This window comes from Acipenser ruthenus, chromosome 23, assembly GCF_902713425.1.
Source record: "Acipenser ruthenus chromosome 23, fAciRut3.2 maternal haplotype, whole genome shotgun sequence".
NCBI classification, from domain to species: Eukaryota; Metazoa; Chordata; class Actinopteri; order Acipenseriformes; family Acipenseridae; genus Acipenser; species Acipenser ruthenus.
The window spans coordinates 2,973,264-2,979,263 of NC_081211.1; the positions used below are offsets into that span (position 1 = coordinate 2,973,264).

General features: G+C 38.3%; 1 protein-coding gene across 1 annotated transcript in view; it reads right to left on the reverse strand.

Moving 5' to 3' along the window:
- The window catches only part of LOC117414166 (protein eva-1 homolog B-like), a 30,620-nt gene extending 24,620 nt beyond the window's left edge, over positions 1-6,000 (reverse strand). The window contains exon 1 of the mRNA XM_034908730.2: positions 5,816-6,000. The gene's annotated coding sequence lies outside the window, so the exon portion shown is untranslated. The remainder of the gene's footprint in view (positions 1-5,815) is intronic.

A 6,000-nucleotide genomic window follows, 5' to 3' on the forward strand; every position in this document is an offset into this window, starting at 1 on the left:
ACCCACAAATTAAAACAGCTGCTAAATAAACAGAATTCTTTCTTGAGAGGGCCCTTGAGAATGTCCTGGGACTGAACAGGGTCTTGTGGTGGCTGATAAATCTAAAATGCTGTGTTTTTTTTTGTTTTTTTTTGCTTCCATTTCTTTTCCTTTCCTTTTGGCAACTCTGCATGCCAAGCAGGTTCAGAGGGTTCATGCTGTTTTTTGTAATGTGAATAATTTTCATGTAGACAGTTATTAAAATAAATGAAGTATGAAATTGCATATAAGAACATAAGAAATGATTAAGGACCAGGGAATTAAGGCTTGAGGCCATATGTTGTATATACATGTATGTTGTAGCTGGGAATGCTGTGGTCTCCTAATGGTCTGGCTAAGGTTTCTTATAGGCAATACATTGCTATTTTAACGATATATTGAAATTATAAAATAGCATATCAGAACATTCATTTTAGGGAGTCGTGTGTGTACCAGAATCAATTTATTTAGTTTAATTTTGGATCAGGAGCCAATCAGGAGCAAAAGCGCATGGGACCCATTTTCATTGGCACACAGGTACTGATTTATAATACTGCAATGCATTGTGCACTGACTAATAGCATATGAAAATGTTGCCTGCATGATTGGAGCTGTAATTGAGCAACCATTGGCCCTTTGTACATAACATCCACCATTGTAGTGCAACTGCATTACAATCATAGCTCACTTAGTAACAGCATACTTTGCGTACAGCATCTATCTGTTTCTCATTCTTTAACACGTTTGCGTATGTGTTACGATAATAGTGTTAGAAATTGCAGCAATGAGCATCACTGCTTCTAAGCTGGTCAGAACATGTTGTGCAGGGCTCCAGATGTGCTTGCTGTATATATACAGTATATATATTGTCACTGCCTTTCCAGACAGTTTGAATGCTGGTGTTAATTGGATTTGTTGTTTATTTTATGATATATGCAGCTGGACTTTACTTTGCTACCATCTGTCCTAAAAAGTTGTGATAGAAATTGAAGAGCAAGGGGCTTCAAATGTCATAGTAATGCATAATTGCTTTGAGCTTATCCGGAGAATCCTAAACGCCTAAACTCAACAGACTCCCTCATTCCATTGAAATCATGTGACAGTTTTACTTTTGCCACACAATTTTAATGAAATGAGGAACTCTTGTCAGTCCTGGTGCTTCGAACTCTTTAGACAAGCTCAAAGCAAGTTCAAAGGCAGGAAAGCAGAATTTAAAGTGACAGCAACTCAGTTTTGGAGCAACAAAACTCAGAACCAACACCCTAAAATAGTAAGAGAAACGTAAAAAAAAGAATTGCAATGACTCTTATAACACAAAAGGTGCTAGAGGTTATTTAAAGTAGGCTTTACACAGTGTGTGAGATATGTGCGCTCCACCACTGCAGTGCAAACATGTTAGAAATGTATTCATTTGTTGCCGAGCATATCCATAAAAGATAAATACGCTTATTCTTCAGCAGCAGTGCAAGGATTAACATTCTTTGCAACCATCGCAAACTTTTACTGGAACCATATGGCCACCAAAGCTTCGGCTCCTATCCTTCAGAAATGTTATACCGGTCAATAAATGTTACACCGTTACTCTGTGCTGATTATTATCCTTTTGTGGCCTCTTGACCACCAAGTGCTTAGATAACATCTCCCATCCTGAGCCTGTACTTTGGAAACCTCCCTCAAGGGCCAACCCCCCTAAGTCTAAAGATCAGTTTAAATGCTTGTCCTGACCTCAGCTTTCTGAAAGTGCTGTTCCATTTCCTGGATTAGTGAACTTCCTCAGTAAAAATAGGAGGTATTATTTTTATTTTTTACATTTTTTTTTTTAGCTGCAACAAAGCCAACTCAGGCCCACCTATATACTTAGCTTCTACAGAATATTGCCAGAAATAGCTTTTAATTGCACACCTTTTGGTGTTTATGTGCTTGCTTTTATGTAAACTCACCCCACCTTTGAAAGCACAGCCCTTGTCTTTTGCGAGCTAATCTTCATTGAACTACAAAGAGCAGGCAGAAACTGTACTTGCAGAGTAGTAGACCTGACAGAAGCCACATTTGTGAGTTGGGTTGTAACTTGTTAAAAGTTCAAATAGATTACCTTGTGAGGAAAAGCACCTGCCTAATGTTCTCATTTGCACCCCTTTTCATGAATGCTAAATGAAAGAAGCTGTAATTATACTTAGATTCACGTTTGTAGTATTGCATTTGATATGCTACAATTGCAGTGCAATATCATGTCAGTTTAATATACTGCCATTTTATAAAGTGGAGTTGGTATCCAGCAGAAAAAGCGGAAATACTCTTTCAGAATGATAACATCTTGGAATGGTAATTAAAGGGCTTCTGCCCTTGTGGAAAATGAGGAAACTGGATATTAAGAAAATCAGTCCCATTGACATTTGCTCATGCATTTGGGAGCCGAGGTGCCAGAGCATTATGATAAAGTGTTTTAGTAATTAAAGACTACAAGTCTATTGTGCTTCCTCAGCCTGCAGGCACGTGGTTTTCAAAGAGAAACATGCTGCTGTGGTTTAAGCCTGCAAGAGCACAGTTAAGGCGGACTGCACTAGGCTTTACAAATTTCACCCGCGGTGCTATAGGTGTGTTATTGTTTAACCAAATCCACACCCTTCTTTAACAAACCCAGGCATTGATTATATTTACTATATCAAGTGCTATAGAGGAGTCACTTTTGAGGATGTCATTGATGTGTTCTAGAATACCCCAGAACTAGGAACAGTTCATGCAGTGGAATAGAACTAATGGACAATTCTCATTGAATATTTCTAGAACATTTTGTGTGCTGTGTATACCATGTTTCCATCTGCACTATGAAACCAGTCTTTTCCAATATTAAATGGGAATTCTTAGCACCAGTTCCATCTGCAGTCCAAAGATTGTCTGTACTTATTACGCTTTTGTATAATTTCTTATTAATCACCTCCAATATTTCGCTGATAATATGATGTACGTTCAGCTCAGGTTGATATTCACAGACAAGCACAACTGTGTAAACCCCTGTGCTACACCCAAGACTGAAGCCTTTTATTTGTGCTGAATTGCTTAGAAACTGTTTTCCCTCCGTCACTGCATGGATCTCATCCAGCAGCTCACTTAAAGGCCTGCAGGTTCAGACTTATTACTGTTTGTAAAACTCCTGTAATAAATCTGATGAATGCGTAGCAAGTTTAACAGGAGCCTGATTGTTCAGATTAGGTAAGGATAGTGTAAAGGGTGAGCAGATAGGCCCTTGTGTGAAACTTGTTTGAAAATGTACAGATTAAGAAGAACTACAATAAACACTTTAAGAAATGTCTTGCAGTTCCTCAGAGTCATTGGATCTTGTCCTTGATTGCAACCCTAGATGCAGTCAGTCACATTTATGTGTGTATGATATGAATAAAGAGGCCCTTGGGGTGCAGTTTGAAAATCTAGCAACACTGAAACTGCATAACTAACATATTCTTTTTTACAGCGATGACAAAAATGAACCTGAGGAAACCATATCCAAGTAGCCTTCCACTGACCCTAGTATTAACTGTTCTCCAGCAAAAAAAACAAACAAAAAAAAAAACGAAAAAAGATATTTCCATTGTAACAAAAAACTGTTGGAATTTGTGTTTTACCAAAGGAATGTGCAGGCACACTAAAGTGGAACCATCTGTGTCCCTCAATTATTTACAGAGGGTCTGTACATCTCAACAAATCTTAATTCGATATAGTTTTTCAGTTCCCTCTTGCAAAAAATGTGCATTGTTAGTTTCGCGACCTTCTGTATGTTCCATGAATAATGCATGGCGTTTACACACTTCAGTTGTTAAACAGACAGCTGGCGCCACTGCATCACCGCAGAACCTCAACCAAACATGGTCATGGGTCAAGGATCTGTACATGATGATCCCACCTGGTTCAATCCACTGGACAGAGCTTGTTATGGGTACACATATCATGCTCTGTTAGGGTTAGGTCTTGGTGCTCTGTTCCTGTTTCATTCAGCTCTTTTGTTCAAAAGAATGGTGTGGTGGATCCAGGAACCTTATTAAACCAACGTAATGTCAAGCCTTTCCATGAATTCCGAGCCCTGAGGACAGGCTTCAACTTGAACAAAACTGCTAGTTTCACAAATTCAGACGAAGCAGAGAAGAAACACAAAGGCCAGTCAGTTAAGAAAACACTGCAACTCAGCAGCTATGAACACTGCGTGCCTCTAATCCTATGAGACTTTTAATAAGTAAGCACCTTGTGGTTAGACATGAGCCGCACACGTACAGTGGGACAGCAGTTGCTGCTTTTCTGTTAATGAGTAAATATAAATGGATAGCCCGTCCTGGATGTCCTTCAGTAAGGGCATTTGCTTATTCAACCCGAATGAAAGAGATTTTAGGTTGTAAGCCAAAGGAATAAGAGGCATAACATTAAGCTTACATAACAATACAACTGACTGAATGAACTTTGTCTCTTCGTGGGTATGCCTTCCCAAACTCGATTATTTGTGCATTGCTCGCTTAGAACCTGTGGGTTACCTCTATTCAAGTGTGGCAAAGCACATTTATATTGGGGTATGATAGCAGATACCCAATAAGATTTTCTAGCCAAGACTAGGCAATTTCAGACCACTGAATTTCAAGGACCGGCGAATGTCCCAGAAAACTGCGGCCTGGTTGGGAGTGACTGATGGCTGTATCAAAAAGAACAGTGTGCTAGGAGTCACACAAGATGGATTTTAACCATATCTTCTCCTTAATAAAGTGGCCAAAACCTGTATACACGGTTCTGTAAACTAGTAAGATTACACAGCTACTGGTGACTATTTCCAACTCAGTTGTGCAGGACTTATGTTTCCCAGATGGAGATTCACATTATTGTTGAATCATTTTAAACCTTTTGCAGCAATATATTATATATAAATTGCAATTGGTTTGTGGAACGGCAAAGGAATGAACTATAATGGCTGTGCTGGCTGTTCCAGAGCTGTCATCTATAACCATTGAAGATGAACAGCAAAATCAACACAAAACTTAAGACAAATATTCAGAAGGTTGAATTTTCTTTAAATGATTTCTTAGGAGATCATATGCAAGGTGAGGCTTGTAAACCAAGCCTTTGCTTTGAATAGTTTTGCTTTTCTGGTGATTGGATCAGTGCTTATATTAACACCGGGAAGTCTGGTAAAGTTACAGTTTAAATGGAAGGAATTTTATAACTTTTTTAACTTGTTAATGAAGACATTATGAATGGACAAATATTCAGGAATAACAAGTAGTAACAAGTCACACCTTTCTGGATTATCTTGAAAGGTTGTATCAAGGTATACAGTATTGTGACACAAAGGGTGTATGTTGAAGTGTGAAAGCAATACAAAATGTTCAGAACAATAAAACAAATGTAACGGTATACAACTTGCAAGAAACCACTCAGGAATTCAACTTTTTTTTTCCTAGTTTTATATTATTATTTGCCTGATATTAATTGCCTTTGCACTTGATTCAAAAGAACGCTCAACATGCTTGTTTATTATTTTTCAATTTAGTGCATATTGGCAGAACTTTCCCTAGAAGTTTACTTTGGAGTTGAGAATGAGGCTTTTTTTAAAGATTGAATTAAATCATGAATACAAAGGCCTCAATGCAAATGTTTACTGTTACCAAACATGGTCTATCAATAAAGAGCTATTTACTGTATTAACAATACTAGGTTTGCTCTACTGTATTACCAAACCTAACATGGAACAATCTTCCACTGTGTCCTTAGTAATTCCAGGAATCATGCTCAGCAAAATTTAAAACAGCAAAACTCTGCTTACCTTGATGGTGAGTTCCTTGCTTGTGGTATAGGAAGAAACGTAGGGATTTGAACCACGCCTCCACGCCTCCACACCTCTAACCAGTGATTATCTCAGTCACAAGAGACAGGTTACAGTATTATGACCTGAGCCCAGGGCTTCAAGTCTACTACTTTGAGGTGGTTCTTCCTCTTTTTTGCTCTTCT